The sequence below is a fragment of the Callithrix jacchus genome, chromosome 1 (assembly GCF_049354715.1).
Source record: "Callithrix jacchus isolate 240 chromosome 1, calJac240_pri, whole genome shotgun sequence".
NCBI lineage: Eukaryota > Metazoa > Chordata > Mammalia > Primates > Cebidae > Callithrix > Callithrix jacchus.
The window spans coordinates 65,895,648-65,913,747 of NC_133502.1; the positions used below are offsets into that span (position 1 = coordinate 65,895,648).

The 18,100-nt window shown below is 34.4% G+C and overlaps 1 protein-coding gene across 1 annotated transcript in view; it reads left to right on the top strand.

Annotated features, from left to right (window-relative positions):
* The window catches only part of LOC103791486 (uncharacterized), an 86,912-nt gene that overhangs the window by 10,765 nt on the left and 58,047 nt on the right, over positions 1–18,100 (top strand). The window contains exon 3 of the mRNA XM_078345198.1: positions 2,865–2,930. The gene's annotated coding sequence lies outside the window, so the exon portion shown is untranslated. The remainder of the gene's footprint in view (positions 1–2,864; positions 2,931–18,100) is intronic.

Below are 18,100 nucleotides of genomic sequence, written 5' to 3' on the forward strand. Positions count from 1 at the left end.
GCCCAGTCTAACAAGGCTGAATTATTCTTGATTGCACTATAATAGAAGAAAACAACATTCTATGTTAACTTGGTGTTATCTAAAAGTAAGCCACAGATGAAAATGTATGTCTGTTTTTTCTTACTACTATTTATTTTTTTTATATAACATTTCTCATTGAAACATCTTTTATCTGAAAGCTCAGATTATTCTAAATCTTTTGGAAACAGGACTTTGTAATTTCAAATAATATAGAATAATGTTTTTATTTTTATAATTTAAATTTGCACAGATTCGTATAACCTAAACACTCATTTTTTTTTTCTTCCTTTTACATCTAATTTCAGTAAGTTAGAGATACAGGGAAGTCTAACTATTGAATTTCTACAAACGTTCTGAATTTATTTGTAAAATTCTTGGTGGGAAACTAATGACTGTGTGTGTGTGTGTGTGTGTGTGTGTGTGTGTGTGTGTGTGTGTGTATAAAGCTAAATTGCAAGTTTGACATTTGCAATAGCATTCTATTTAAAAGATAATATAGTTGCTTTCTGGTAATCTTCATTAAAATCACTCCTGATCACTCTAAATATTTTCCTGTGCCAATCATAGTAAATTGAGAATATTAGTTCCCTGGTAAATTGTTTTTAAAAGCTTTGTCATAGTATGTGCTTAGTTATCTGAAAAAATAAAGAGCCCATAATCTTTTCTGGCATCGTGAAGTCAAGCATATTCAGCCATAAATTGAGGTTACTTTTGTTGTTGTTGACTAATGCTAGAGGTTTTTTTAAAAATACGTTTATGTAATTTAACAGATAACATATTAATTACTGTTACCTCCCCTAACTAAAACATGAGTTACATAATCCTTTCTGTTGAAAACACTTCATTTTTAATCATTACTTACTGCTTAGTGCCTGCGAACCACCTGTATGAGAATAATCTAGAATTTAAAAAACAAAAACATTTTTCCAGACCTGGAACTTGCACTTTTTACAAGCTCTAAGAGATTTCTCTTAGGAGCACCACATGTGTGAGAAGCACTTCCCAAAATCTTGGGGGAAGGATTGTTCATACCAATAAACTGCCTTCTTTTCCTGCATCCTTTTTTCCCTCTTTGGTCATCTTGGATTTAAGCTCAATATTTATTTAGGAATCTTATCATTTCTATTACAATAGTTCTAGATTAATAAGTTCTTGAATCTTAAATTCAGCTGATTAAAAAAATAGATTAAGTCTTGGTATTTCCTCAATCATATGAAGAAAATAGGTGTTATCAGAGCTTTATTTTCATGTAAGTACCTTGGGCCAAATTTCAGTCTATTTTCTTTGGAACATTTAGTATACCTATGTGAAACCAATACTTGATGAAAAACAAAAGGAATTGATCACTTATGAATTTTTAAATTTTCATATAGATAGTAGCTGTTTTTTAAAAATACGTTTCCAAATGTTGGAGGAAACATAAAATGGGGAACTTTTCCTATGCTGCTTGTGAAAATATTTAGCAATATCCTTGTAAAGTTGAAGATACAATAGGCTTGAACCCAACAATTCCTAGATGCTCTAGATAAACTCAGACATGTAGAAAATAATCTTGGTTATTTTTATTAGGAAAAAAATGTAAATGTTAAGTAACAAGAGAATGGCAAGTTGTGACATTGTCATGTAATGAACTGTATAGCTATTAAATGAGAGCTGTGTTTATCATCATGAGTGCATACCCTACTTCAGCAAACAAAAATGAGTTGCATAAAGGTTATATACAGAATAACATGTGAAATATGTATATTATACCATTTATCTAAAGCTTAAAAGCAATGATAAAGTTTAAATTCTTGAATTGGTAATAATACTGTAAAAACGTAGGAAATAAATATCAAATTCAGGATTGTGATTGCATCTTTGGAAAGTGGAAAGGAATCGGGATAGCTCACAGGAGCATCATCTGTATATGTAATCAATTTTCATAAAAAACAAAGCAAAGCAAGCATAGCATATTATTAGATTTTAGTAGAGCTGGATTGGGGGTCCAGAGATAGGATGTAGACATTCATTTTGGTATTCCTTTGATTTTTCTATGGATTTTGAAGCAAATGATTTTGAAATTTTTAAAAACATACTGTTTATACTTGCAGTGCTCCATTAAGAACATGGATGGGTTTATCGATTCTTTCTATTCTATGTCTTGTAGTAAATGCTTAACTATTAGTTGATGTAAGAACTACAACTTAGAATCATGACCCATAGAAACTAAACATTCTAACCAACTCAAATTACTAGCATATCTAAAAATATGTCATATTTTCCTGCCTTTGTGTACTTGGAATTGTGTAATATACAATATATGGATTATAGATTATGCAGTTGTATGTGTGTGAGAAAGATTAATCAGTCTTGGGATACGATCTTGAATTTATCTTAAAATAACTGCAATTATATGGTATTCTTTAGAAGCTAATTGGGCTCCAAGTTAGAGTTTTAGCTACATTTAAATTTTTAGCTTAAACTTCAAGAGGCCAATAGTAATAGAAAAGCAAATTTTAAAAGCCAGTGATAAGCAGAATGTAATGGTATGCAGGCCTGTAATTCCAGCTACTTGGGAGGCTGAGGCAGTAGGATAGCTTGAGCCTAAGAATTTGGGCTGCAGTGAGTTATGATCACACCATTGCACTCCAGCCTGGGGGTGATAGAGCAAGACCCCATCTCTTAACAACAAAATAACAAGAATGCTGCACTGGGCTGAAACGGAAATGCTGCTGAGTGTTTATAATCTGTGATTGTTCTGTGCTGCATAAGGATCAGAATACAGTGGTGGCAATCTCAGTTGAAATGTTCTGACTTACCTAATGTGATCACATTTTTAAAGTCTTCCCTCTTTTTCCTAGGTTTAATAATGATAGAATGAAGACCATAATAAAAGAGACCTCTACTTAGTCAGCAGTTCTTACCTTGTAAGTATTAACTCTGAGTCTCCCTATCATTGTTATAAAAAGTTACTGTTTGGTGTAATGTTCTGGTTTGTTTCTGATTTTTTTTTTCCTGCTTATCCTAGTATGGTAACTTTCTAACCTCCCCAACCCTCTACACATTGAGATTTGATGTTAATTAATAAAGCAATAATAATGCCATTGTTTTGGTAAGTTATTTAGGGAAGTATTTTATAGCCTGGCCCTGTCATCTCTAAGTCTGAGAATCACAATTTTGAGCTTTTTTCTTCAAAGGAATTAACAAATAAGTAATTATCTTTTTACTACCGTCATTATACAGGTTTATTGATCTTAACAGTTTTATAAATTGAGAGTTTTCTCTCCACTTGAGAAATGATTTTTTTTTAAATTGTTTTTAATTTCATTAGGTTACACTTGAGACTTTGTAAAGAGCTTAACATTTAGCTGTTAAAACTTGAAGAGGTTGGAGAAACATGAAGGCAGTCCTTTTTCCTTCCCTTTTTAAATTTTTCATTTATTCAATATGTATTTATTGAGCATCTACCATGTTCCTAGTACTTTTCTAGGAGCTGAAGATATAGCAGTGAACAAAACAGATAAACAAGTAAGTACATAATTTAAAGCATTTCTGACATGGATTCAAAGTCAGAGGTTTTGAGTAGGGGCCAGGACCCTGCAACTTTAGCAGGCTCTCCCTGAGAAGGATGCCAGCAGCTCATCTGTGGTCCATGCTGTAGAGAAGCACAGTGTAAAGAACCCACTCCAGAGAGCCAGAGAGCAGTGTCCAGCTGAAAGTCCCCCCTTTCTTCTGTCAGGGAAGTTTGCAGAAGTGAATGCAATGGATAGCAACACCCCAGTGATATCTTTAGGGTGGACAGGAAGGCAGTCTGTTTGGTTGAAGGTCAGGAGCAGGCACCTTAATTATTCAAGACATCATTTCTTGCCCTGGAGTGCCCCATCACCTCCCAAACTAAACCTCACATATTTATTGCAAATATCAAAATGACGATTTGTTGTTCTCCTTTTTCCTTCATTTTATGTATATACATTCATACCTCTTTCTTATACAAAGGAACATTTTTTCCCCAATTCATTTAACTTTTGAGACACTTAGAAATTCTAAAAGAATAATTCTAACGAGTTAACTGAAATTAACATTATGCCTCTGGAAAAACAAAATCAAGGGCATATAAAATGCACAAGATACTTATTTCCATAAAAGTATTTGAGATCCTATAATCAGTTACCAAAAAAACGTCATTTCCATCCATTCCTTGAGCTAATTCTGCATCTCTAAAGAAAAGCTCACGTGCAAGACTTTCTGTTCTTAATGATGTTGAGTACATGGCTCTATTTAAATTAAACTAGTTCTTCAGATGCTTCCATTATATTATCTCACCAAGTGACTCAAATAATGTGTATGTGTTGGGGGATGGCCTTATGATCATAGATGATCAGCCGTTGAACTCAGTTAAGGTGAGAATTTTTAGGTAGGAGATCAGTTAAATATTGAAAACTGTTAATAAGAAGCCAGTTTGCAAAGAAGTTGCCAAAATGCCACGGATCACTTTCTTTTTCTAATTTTCTCCTGGTTACATTTTTGTCTCTGGAAAATTAGAATGGAAAACATTTGCAAATCCCTAAAGAATCCTATATAGTCCAGGCTTGGATTCCTTAATTAGTCCCTTGGAAGCCAGCACAGCCCTTCTTCAACTTAACTCTTAAGAAAAGAAGTCTTTTTAATTCGTAATACTCTCAGACTGGAGGGCAGTTCACTTTTCAAAAAGAAATAGGTATCATTTAGTTTCTAACAGATATATAAGCACAGATAACATCACATTCTTAACATCATTTCATCTCCTTTATAAATTTCTAAGCTAGCAGTCTTGGATACTTTCCAGCATCTTTTAAACATAGGCCATTTGTCATACTTCATAGTTGGAATGCTTTCTATTGTCTGTTCTAGGTAAATTCCCCTCAGATTCTAAAATAGTGATGTTTTCAATTAAACAATACTTAGAAAAATAGGTACATAGTGACTGCAATAGTCAGTGATCCTGTGCGATGGTGTCTTCTCCTTCTCTCCTTTTTTTAAAAATGTTTGTTTAATGCCATTATTTCTTTAAAATGGGATTTTTTTTTTTAAGCTGTTCATTTGTGGAATGTGGATGTTCTAGAAGTTGTAGAATAGTGATGTTTTTGTATACAATGCTGTCAATTAAACAATGGCAGTTTTGGGTTCACTTTTAAAAATTAAATATAGAGATGGAATATTTTTCAAGTTTATTTTTCAATTTAGAGATCTTAAACTTTTGTTGCCTAACAAAAAATTGAGAAATAATTATATATCTTTTTTTCTCCTTTTTCTTTTTTGAACTATTTTGATTTTTCGTATTGCATTTTTTGATACAGACACTTAAATTATATATTTCTGTTTGTAAATAAATGTAAGCATATTTTTACCTGTAAATGTAATTACATGTTTATATCTGTTATGTAAATTTAAATGTATCATTTGGTGCTTAAAAAACATATTTAGGTGCTTTGTCAGCAGTTAAGAATATTACATCTCTCTTTTTAATAATCTACAACAATAAAAATCTTAAAACATTCACTTTATAAATGGGGAAAGGAAAGATGAAGCAGAAAATTTACCAGTGCTGTCAATGTTAGTCCCATAAACAAAAACGATAGAGATAAATTACTTCCTAATTCCAAAGACTTATTAAATTGGCTGCTATCAAGAGCAAGACTAATAAAAAGAAATTTAAAAAACTATTTCTCACATATGACTGGTTATCTAGATAAGTTTTTAGAAGTCATATCAAGTTAGCAATAAAAGCAATGACATGTAATCATACCAGTCTAGAAAATACTGTCAGTTGTTAAATTATATATAATACAAATGTAGGACTGACTGAAAATACTGCAAAAAAAAAAAAAATGACAATGTTTCAATCCATACAGCAGTAAATAATCAATGATATGGCAGATGATACAAAATCTGTTGTGCTTTCAATAAAACCATAATGATGTAATTATATTATGCACTACACATAGCCAAAGATTTTCCTACTTTTAATTATTGTGATAGAAATTTACTCTTGCATAAATTGCTGTCTACCTGTGCCACTGATGAGGAAATTCCAGTTATCTTTAATAGTTTAAAAATGGGAATGTTGCTGGGCATGGTGGCTTATGCCTGTAATCCCAGCACTTTGGGATGCTGAGGTGGGCAGATTACCTGAGGTCAAGAGTTCAAGACCAACCTGACCAATGTGGTGAAACCCCATCTTTTAAAAAAAAAAAAAGGGAATGTTTCTGGGAGAACGGAATTTGCCAAAAGAGAAAAAATAAGTTACTCTTTTGTTAGTTGGATTAGTGGTGAAGAGTGTTATAATCCAAAAAATTCATAAAGGTGCAAGCTACTACTATCAACATTTGATAGTAAAGGGAATGGCTTATAAATCTATTCATATGTTGAAGTGCCATTAATTTAGTAAATATATAAAATCTAGGCTCTTGTGTATTGTTCTATGATTAAGAAACATAGAGAAAGTTCACAGTATGTTTCAGCTGTTTTTCATTGTTCAGATAATTTCTATTTTTGAGAATTAAACATTTAATCAAAATGCCAGGTATTCCTTGTCCTCATTCTTACATATTTGTCATATATATGTTTAGCAAAATTATTGAGTTAAATATTAGCCTTTATGTTTAAGCAATGGCTGTGTTTTTTGCTGTTAATAAAATTGCAGCCATAAAATTTGAATTTTAGTGCTAAAATTATAGAAAGGAGTTGGGCTTGTTTCCTTAACCTGAACAACTTCTTAGCTTCTAGATGGATGATTCAAAGAGGAATAACAGGGAATTTTTTATTTATGAAGTTATTTGGTTTTCTTAGGAAAACAAGGTAGAATATAACAGCATGGGGCCTGATTTAAATAGAATATAATTGTACAGATAGAATCAACTCTGCTGTCATGGGATCTCAAGTTATAAACATCAATGCAATAGGTAATATCCCCTGACTTATTCTATGTACTTTTGCCCTAATCTACTACCTGTTAGTCTGAATCTTGAGTTTTTAAACTTAATCTCCATGTAAAAGCAGAAATAAATTGAATGCAGAATTAAAATACATATTGTCAGTTATTACACCTGATTTTCTGCCTACATTATAAGCTTTATTTTTCCTGTTATATCCAGTAAACTAACTTAATGCTTATTTTTCTGTTAAAACAATTTACTTCAAAATATCTTATAAAATCTCAGTTTCTTAAAGTAAAACTATTTGTAGCTCATCAAAGTGAAGTTTCAATATATTTAACAGTATTACCACTAAGAATGCCATCCTTGACCAAGCGGGATGGCTCATGCCTATAATCCCAGGACTTTGGGAGGCTAAGGTGGGTGGATCATGAAGTCAGGAGCTCAAGACCAGACTGGCCAACATGATGAAACCCAGTCTGTACTAAAAATAGAAAAATTAGCTGGGCATGGTGGTGGACACCTGTAATCCCAGCTACTAGGGCGTCTGAGGCAGAGAATTGCTGGTACCCAGGAGGTGGAGGTTGCAGTGAGCCAAGATCACGCCACGGCACTCCAGCCTGGGCAACAGGTGAGACTCCATCTCCCAAAGAAAAAAAAAATTCAAGTACTCTATCACCTGTCAAATTTCAGAACTCAGTTTAAAATGTTTAGGGAGGCCAGATATGGTGGTTCATGTGGTAATTCTAGCACTTTGGGAGGCTGATGCATGTGGATCACTTGAGGTCAGGAGTTCAAGAGTAACCTGGCCAACATGGTGAAACCCAGTCTCTACTAAAAATACAAAAATTAGCCAGGTGTGGTGGTGGGTGCCTGTAATCTCAGCTACTGGGGAGACTGAGGCAGGAGGATTGCATGAACACAGGAGGTGGAGGTGTACTCCAGCCTGGGTGACAGAGGGAGACTCCATCTCAAATAAATAAAATGTTTAGGGAAATAATATTTGAATTAAAATTCAGAACACCTGAAATTTTAAATTATCATTATTTTTAGTTTTTATATCCTTAGTTCAGCTCTTTGTTTCTTTATGCTTCTAGTATTTGGTGCCCTGTAGTCAGAACTTAGAATTGGCAATCTGTCTTCCAAATCCTTAACAAGACAAAATAGTAAAGTACACTGAATTTTTCTAAGTCAATTTTATTTCAAACTGAACTTTATTGATTTTATTTTGACCCTAGAATATTAGAATTAGAATCATAGTAAACAAATATTTTCCTTTATGTTATAAATTACACTTGGGTTAATAATAACAAAATTATCATAAGAGGGTAGGTTTCAACATAGTACAGTAAGTTCTCAACAGATTCTTGGAAACTGTAGAATTAAGCTAAATGGCATAGAATAAAACTAGTTTCACCATAGGCTTAAGTTTCTACACCAAGACTTAAGTTGCTACAGCGTATTTCTGGTCACAAAGAACATCATCAAACTTCTAAATAAAGATCCAACACATTTCTGCGATTAGACATTGTGAAATAAATGTGAGTTATACATACATTTAAGAAAATTAATCGAAACAAAATACCCAATTTTTGATGACCATCAATGAGTGATGATCATCATAGTGGTGGTAGGTTAAATTAAGGAATAAATGTTTGCAAAGCAAAAACTGTAAGGAGCACCTTCTACCATCATATTGTTCAAAAGCAAGCAATAACAAATATGCAGCATTGCTGAGCACTTGCATACTGCATCATTTGTTGTTGTGCATTTGTATGATGATTTTAATTTGACAGGTTTTTATTTTGCAATAATTTACATTCATTTATTTTCCAACCCACTTATTCTACTTTGGGGTTGCACGTGGCTGGTGTCTATCCCAGAAGCTTAGGGATGCAAGCTGGGAACCAACCCTGGATAGCTTGCCATTGCATCATAGGGTTTCCTCATATCCCCACACTCACCCATACTGAGGCAATTTAGATGTGCTAACTAATATAACATACACATCTTTGGGATGTAGGAGAAAACCCACACAGACATGGGGAGAACATGGAAACTTCACACATTGTAGTCCCAGACAGAAATCTGTATATTTTTTCTCTTTAGTGTTAAAAATGAAATGATGTGGAAGGAAACAACATCATTTGAAGATCTTATGTGTATAACTTTGGCCCTAGATCTACTGACTAAAGATCGTTTTTATGTCTTTTCTCTATGCTGTACATTCTCAGGTTTTTCCACTGTTGTCATAGTATTAATTTCTAGACCATTAATATTCTGGATACACAACTTTGGATCTGTTATATTTTGTTAGTATTCCTTTTAAAATAATAATGTATAGGTACAAAACACACTGCGTCTCTTACGAGTAAAGTTCTGTAGTGTAGTCTGATTGCACTAGCTTTTTTTTTCTTTCTTTAATACTATTGGTCATGTTGCACTGCCGTCCACTGAAACACTTAAATGTGTTAGAATTTCAAATCCTTCTGTAAACTTAGTAGGCATTTATTGAACACCTGTTCACTACTAGACATGCTTATATAAATTTCTGCTGCTTATTTTACTGACAATAAGTTTAAAATGTAGAAATTGACCAATAGATTTATTGTATTTGTGATGATCTTATAGTTTAGGAGACATGACTAGAATTTCTATAAGAACAGATTGCGAGAACAAAAATAAATAAGAATTTCTAAATAGTTTTGTTAAATGCAATAATAACTTTCTATGCTACAGATGAACTGATATTAGAGCACATGTAAGAAAATAAATGTCTAAAAAATGTTATTGGAAATAACAGTTGTAAATCATTAGGGGAAAAAACATTAACTTTATACAATTTATTTTTGTCCATGTTTCTTAAAATAACTTCTAATATAGAAAGAAAACCAACTTAAGATATTTAAAGATTCCGGTCTACTCAGATTTATCATATTTAAGTTGAATTCTTAGACAGGACATTTAATTTACATAATTTGTCTCACCTTGCAACATGACTACTTTTTTTTCTTGTAAGATTATAAGAATAGACAGTTGTGGTATATCAAAGGCCAGTCGAGCTATTAAAGGCCCATAGCCCGGAATATAAACCACCAGACTTGGAACTATGACTGTTGTGTAAAGGATAAGGACTGAATGATTCTGCCCTCAGAATATTTTCAGTTTTTTTTTTTTTTTTTAGAAGCTCTTTTCTTGGGTTCTACATCTAGCCATTAGGGCTCTTTTCGTGTCTGGTTAGAAAGTGGCTTTTCTTTTAGCCAGCAAACTCAAAAGCAGAGATTTAAGGGATAGAGTCGTGTTATTTCCAATGGACCAAGATAAAGGATTGAAGAAATGGCAATGGGCTATACTAGTAAAAATTTCCTCACAGCTAGTCCATTTTGAATGGAGAAGTAGGTATGGAATAGGGAAACAAGTTATCTGCCCAGCACAGTACTCAATAATAAGAATAATTTTCTGTATTCAGAAGTTCTTAGTGGTTATTATGTCTCTTAAAAGAGACCATTTAGGCCGGGCATTATATGGCTCACACCTGTAATCCCAGCACTTTGGGAGGCTGAGGAGGGCAGACTGCCTGAGATTGGGAGTTTGAGACCAGCCTGACCAACAGGGAGAAACCCCGTCTCTACTAAAAACACAAAATTAGCTGGGTGTGTTGGCGCATGCCTGTAATCCCAGCTACTCTGGAGGCTGAGGCAGGAGAATCACTTGAGCAGGGGAGACGGAGCCAAGCTTGTGCCATTGCTCTCCAGCCTGGGCAACAAGAGTGAAACTCTGTCTAAAAAGAAACAAAAAACAGGACTTCAGTCCTGGAGAGCTGCAAGCCCAACAGGCTCTCAGACCGTTGGTCCCCAGATAGATCCACTCTGTTGGCTATCTGAATTTAAAAATAAATAGAGACCATTTAACTGGAATGGAAGTTGTTTTCTTTGGAGAAAAGTAGGTAAAACTGGATAGCTCTTAATCATACACACCTTGATACTGACACAGAAAGTAGAGATTCTACTTAGAAAACTAGAAATTCTTTTTCTTTTTCTTTATTTTTTGAAACAGGATTTTGCTCTGTCACTTGGACTGGAGTGCAGTGCAGTGCAGCGGCATGATCATGACTCACTGCTGCATCAAACTCCTGGGCTCAAGTGGTTCCCCCCACCTCAGCCTCCTGAGTAGCTGGGATTACAGATGCCCAGCTGTTTTTTACAATTTTTGGGGGGGACTAAATGATGAGAACACATGGATACATAGAGGGGAACAACACACATTGGGGTCTTTCAGAGGGTGGAGACTGGAGGAGGAGGGAGAGGATCAGGAAAAATAACTAATAGGTATTAGGCTTAATACCTGGGTGATGAAATAATCTGTGCAACAAACTCCTGTGACAGACTTGACATGGTGGCTCATGCCTGTAGTCCCAGCACTTCGAGAGGCCAGGGCAGGTGGTTCACTTGAGATCAGGAGTTCAAGACCAGCCTGGCTAACATGGCAAAACTTTCTCTCTACTAAAAATACAAAAAAAGTTAGCCTGACTTGGTGCGCTGGCCTGTAATCCCAGCTACTTGGGAGGCTGAAGCAGGAGAGTTGCTTGAACCCAGCAGGTTGAGATCACAAGTGAGCCAAGATCATGCCACTGCACCCCAGCCTTTTTTTTTTTGTCTCAAAAAAAAAAGAAAACCACCTCTCATAACAGATGTTTACCCGATGTAACAAACCTGCAGTTGTACCACTGAACTTAAATAAAAATTTTTTGTAGAGATGGGTTGTTGCTACATTGCCCAGGCTGGTCTCAAACTTTTGGGCTCAAGCAGTCCTCTCACCTCAGCCTCCAAAAGCACTAGGATTACAGGCATGAGCCACCTCGTCCAGCCTAGATATATTCTTGAATATATGAGTTTTGGGAAATTTTATTAATTGATCGAGGACTAGGAGGTCTAGGTAAAATGCAATTGGAGTTATAAGGTGCTTAAACCTAGATTCCAGTCCATTGGTTTGCTGCTGTCATTTTTGAGGGGGGGGTCCTTGGCGGTAGGAGCAGTTGAACCTGGGAACAAACCTTACTTGAGCTGTGCCTAGACAGTGTGAATTCCTGTGTTGCTAACAGAAGTGGTCTGCAAGCTCCTGTGCTCTGGAGGGAAGCATTTCCTGGTAGGCTTTGATTTTTCTGTATGTTAAAAAAATTCAGTCTTCTGATGATGTACACAAAACACTTCTAGAACATGTATTTGTGTTCACCTTAAATGTGAAAACCTATTTTCTAGGGAAGACTAAAAAAAAAAAAAAAAATCGAAATCAAGAATGGCAAAGAAATCAATGAACTGAGGTCTTAAAGAATCAATTGGTTTTATTGACTAGCTGAATACAAAAGATGATTGATACAAGATGAAAATTGAGTGTTAAGAAAGAATAACAACGGGCAAGTACGAATAATTAGGACTTTATTTATTTTATTTAATTAAGAGCAAAAGAAGAATGTATCTAAGAAGAAAAAATGTTAAATAGCATATTTATCAAATCTTTTATATTGCATTTCTTGACTAACATGATATATTTGTAATTTAGTCATATTTAGTAACTAAAGTCAAAAAATATGTTTGGTTTCCAAAAAATTTAACTATTTGTATAAGGAAATGATTATAAGGGAATCTAATACTATAATAACATTTAGCAGGTTTATATATATAGTCCGACTCTGGAATATTCTAGATTGAAGTCTACTTCATAGACAGTTTTTAAGCAATCTTTCATTCATTCATTATTTCATCAGAAGAAATCAAGGCAGTGTAGAAACAGTAAAACTTTATACTTTCTTAAGCTCACCAGCTAGGTTGTTTATATTATAAAACAGTCATTTTATATTAAATCTGATTATTTTATTGAATGCCTATTCCTAACACTGAATTTTAAAGGTATGTTCTCTAGTTAATATAGCCTTTTAAAATATTTATATTCCGGAAACAAGAATCAAAAGTATTTAATCTTTCCTGTAAATGTTATGTATTTGGATACTTTCTAAGACTTTGAACTGCATAGTAGGGTAATAAAAAAATTACTATGTTTAGCCAGGCATGGTGGATCACGCCTGTAATCCCAGCACTTTGGGAGGATCACTTGAGGCCAGGAGTTTGAAACTAGCCTGGCCAACACTGTGAAACCATGTCTCTAAAAACAATATAAATCTTACCTGGGTGTGGTGACACAAGCCTTTATTCCCAGCTACTTGGGAGGCTGAGATGGAAGGATGCCTTGAGTCTAGGAGGAGGAGGTTGCAGTGAGCCAAGATCATACTACTGCACTCCAGCCTAGGTGAAAAAACAAGACTCTATCAAAAAAAAAAATACTGCTTAGTGAAATTGTCATGCATTTTAGTTTAGACCTCTTAACTCAGGACTTTACATAAAGATTAAAGAATAGTATTTTAAAATTTTCCATCTGGTATAATACTGACCTACTGTATATTATTCCACTGTCATTGAGCAAAGATAGTCATTCTGCGGCCCAGACACTGTGTATAGACAGTTCCTTAGAGCTTCAAGTGCAAAATTGAGGCATATGTGGAGAAAGTAATTATTACCATTACAGATTGTGTTGATGCTGGATTGAAAGTAAAATTAAATGTTCAGGAAACCTGAAGTAACATAGTGCCATATAAGGACATGTCTAAACAATAAACTAGCAAAACCATGTTGATGACACGTATTATTATTTGAATATCCCTATCGTGAGTGAGAACGATATAAACTTACAGATCAAGGAAATTTGAAATTTAAAATAGTCCCTTTCTGAAGGTATTGTATAAACCTAAGTTGAAGATAAATGGAAAGGAAAAATTAGACCGTACTACACTGGGAGGAGATTATTATTGGTATTGAACCAAGGGAAAGAAAGATATACTTTCTCTATGTTCCTGGAATTGCTCCACTGAATCTTTCAATTTGTTAATATATTTAAATCAAGAATTTTCATACTTTTTTCTGGAGAATTATAATATTTTCTTTAATAGTTTAAATTTATTAGGCTTTCAAATAGAAATCAGATAATTAGAAATAAAAGGAAAATAGATAAGGAAAAAAAATCTTCCTCCATGGTTGTTTACTAAAGTATCAGTGATAAAATTATAATGTTGTCACAGATAGTAACAATCTTTAAGAGAAATTATGCTGAGATAAATTGTAGCATGTTTGCTGATAGGAATCATGCAACAGAAAGGAATATTAAATAATGATACAGGAGAGACTAAAGGAATATCCATAACTAAGCAAGTAAGGATAAAAGAGAAGGAATTTGTCTTATGAACAGTGAGGGTTCATTCATAATAGAAGGAAGAGTTATATGTGCACAGATACATGTTAGATTTGGTGGGAACTGAGGAGATTTCTGATAGTTTTCTGTTTTCTCAATGAAAGTAAAAGTGAAAGGGAAGGTGTTGGAAGTTTGAAAGGGGAGAAGGGGACACAGCTGTTCCATGTTTTTCTAGGAGAAAGAGAATGAATAGACCAAGATTGCCAGAAAACTCTTAAACAAATTTTAGATATAAAAGATAATAGTAAAGAAAAATTATCTCTGTTCACAGATGACACAAGTACGTATGTAGAAAAGCTTTAAGCGTCCACCAAAAACTGTTAGAACTAATGAATTCAACAAAGTTGTGTGATACAAAATCACACAAAAATCAGTCATGTGTCTGTTCATTAACAATGAACAATTCAAAAAGGAAATTAAGAAAATAATTCCATTTACAAAGCATCAAAAAGAATAAAATACTTGGGAATAAACTTAACCAAGGAGGTAAAAGACTTGTGTATAGCAACTACGAAAAATTGCTGAAAGAAATTAAAGACAACAAATAAATGGAAAGGCATCCCACATTTATTGATTGAAAGACTTAATATTGTTAAAATGACAGTACTACCCAAAATGATCTACAGGTTGAATGCAATTTCTATCAAAATCCTAAATTTCGTTTAGGAGAAATGGGAAAATTTATTCTCACATTCATATGGAATCTCAAATGAAGATAACCAAATAACCAAAATAAAATTTAAAAAGAGAGTTGGAGGTCTCACTACCTAATTTTAAAACCTAACTATAAAGCCATGGTAATCAAAACAGTAATGTTGCTAACATAAAGCTAGATGTACAGATTCATGAAAATAGACCCCACGGCCCACAAATAAACCCTAGCATATATGTTCAAATGATTTTCAGCAAATATACCAAGAAATGCCAAAGATCCTCATTCAGTAGAGAAAGGACTATCTTCAACAAATTGTATTGGGAAAACTGGATATCCATACCAGAAAAGAACAAAGTTGGACCCTCACCTTACACTATATGCAAAAATTAGCTAAAAATTAATTTTTGAATCAAAGACCTAGACATAAGAGTTAAAAATGTGAAACTCTTAGAAGAAAACAAAGGGCAAAAGCTGCAAGACTTTGGATTTGGCAGTGATTTCTCAGATAGGACTCCAAAAGCACAGACAAAACAAGTACATCAATTGGACCCTTATCAAAATTTAAAACTTGTTCATCGAAGGATACTATCAATGTGAAAAGTCAGTCCACAGAATGAGAGAAAATATTTGCAAGTCATGTATCTAACAAGGGATTAATATTCAGAATGTATAAACTCAATAAAAAGCCAACAACCCAGTCAAAAAATGGGCAAAGGACTGAAGTAGACATTCCTCTAAAGAAGGTATACAATTGGCCAGCAAATACAAGATGCTCAACAACACTATTCATTAGGGAAATGGAAGTGAAAACCACAATGAGATACCTCTTCATTCATTAGAATGGCTATTATCAGAAACAAAAGAAAATACATGTTGGCAAGGATGAGAGAAATTATAAATTGCTGGTGAGAATGTAAAATGGTATAGCCACTCTAGAACACAACATGGCAGTTTCTCAAAAAAATTAAAAATAGAATTACTGTATGGTCCAGCAGTTTCGCTTGGGCACAGACCCTAAATAATTGAAAGAAGGATTTCAAAGAGATATTTTTTACACTATGTTCGTAGTGGCATTATTCATAATAGCTCAAGACAGAAACCTCCTAAATGCCCATCAAATGAATGGACAAACAAAATGTATACACACACATGATGGAAAACTATTCAACTGTAAAGAGGAAAATTCTGTTGCATGCTACAACGTGGATAAATCTTGAAAAATTTATGCTAAGTGGAGTAAGCCAGACACAAAAGGACAAATACTGTATGTTTCCACTTATATGAGATAACTAGAATAGGCAAATTCATAGAGACAAAGTAGAATGGTGATTTCCTGAGGCTGAGGTGCAGAGGAGAGATGGGCAGTTAGTATTTAAGCAGTACCTGTTGGGGCAGATGAAAAAGGTCTGGAGATGGAGGGTTGTACAACAGGGAAAACATATTTATACCACAAAAGTGTATGCTTAAAACTGGTTAAAATGATGAATTTTATGTATATTGAACCACAATTTAAAAAATACAGCTTACACTTGAACAATGTGAAGATTAGAGGTGCCAACCCTCATACAGTTGAAAATCTCTAAGTTTTGGCTTCCCTAAAACTCAACTACTGATAGCCTCCTGTTGACCAGAATAACATAACGTCAATAACACATGTTCTGTGTGGTATGTGTATTATATACCCATATTAAAGTAAGCTAGAGAAAATATTAGGAAAATAATAACAAAAAGAAAATATATTTATTGATTAAATGGAAGTGGATCATCATACAGGCCTTCATCTTCACTGTTTTCACATTGAGCAGGCTGAGGAAGAAGAAGAGGGGTTGGTTTTGCTGTCTCTGGGGTGGAAGAGGTGGAGGAGGTGGGAAAGGAGGCAGGAAAGGCCACGTATACTTGGTGTAACTTTACAGAAATACATCGTAATTTTTGTCTGACTTTTGCTTTTTTACTTTTCTGAAAAATGTTTTTGTAGGTTACCGATTCTCTGTCCACCTTGTGCTTTAGTTTCAGTGCCCATATTATAGAAATCAAAATTAGTCTTTAATAATTACAGCCCTTCTGCCAGACTATCTAATGTCAGATTGTCTTCTGGCACTGCTTCTTCTATGTTGTCTTCCTCACCATCTGGCACTGGTTCAGAAGCAGTCATCTCTTGTCTGTTAATTCCTCTGGTGTCTGTTAGCTGTTGAATTTCTCAAAGATCCATATCTTGAAACCCTTTGCCCCTCCCCCACCACACCTTTTTTTGTCATATCCACAGTCTCTTTCATGATATCTGATTGTCTCACTCATAAATCCTATGAAGTCATACACAACATCTGGACACAGTTTTCTCCAGGAATGTGTTTCAGACGTGATGGCTTTCACAGCTTTTTCTCTAACAGTAGCATAATCAGTGGTATAATTCTTCCAGACTTTCATGATATTCTATCAGGGTTCTCTTCCACAGCCTTGATAGTCATTTCCACAGAGTACTGTGTATAATGAGCTGTAAAGATCCTTATGACCCTGATACAGAGGATGAAATAGAGACATTGTGTTGGGGAATGTAGACCACCTCAGCGCCTTTCGTGTTAAACTTGTGGTTCTGTGTGGCCAGGAGCCTTGTCCAATATCAAAAGAACTTTAAAAGGGAGTCCCTTATTGGCAAGGTACTTCCTGACTTTGGGAACATCGCATTGATGGAACCAGTCCAGAAAAAGCATTCTCATTGTCTATACCTTCTTGTTGTACAACCAAAAGACTGGCTGCTGGTTTTTCTTTTCCCTTTGAAGCTCAGAGATAAGCAGCTTTATGGCTAAGGGCAGCAAACCTTACTGCATTTGCACAAAACAGTAGAATTTGCCTATTTCTTCCTACCTTAAATCCTGGTGCTTGCTTCTCTTCCTTACTCCTAAATGTCCTTTGTGGCATTTTCTTCCAGAATAGGGCACATATATCAGCGTTAAAAACCTGTCCAGGCAGATATCCTTTCTCCCCACCGATTTTCTTAGTGGTGTCTAGGAACTCATCTGCCTCAAAGCTGTTTCTCCTGTTACCTTGACATGAGTTTCTTTCTAAAACTCAAACCATTCTTTGCTGGCACTAAATTCTTCAGCTTAAGATCCTTGACTTTCCTGTACTTTAAAGTAGTCTTATAATGACTTTACTTTTTCTCATATCAGAGTCTATAGGTATGCCTTTTTTATAACAATCCTATACCTACATAAAAGCTGCATTTTTAATA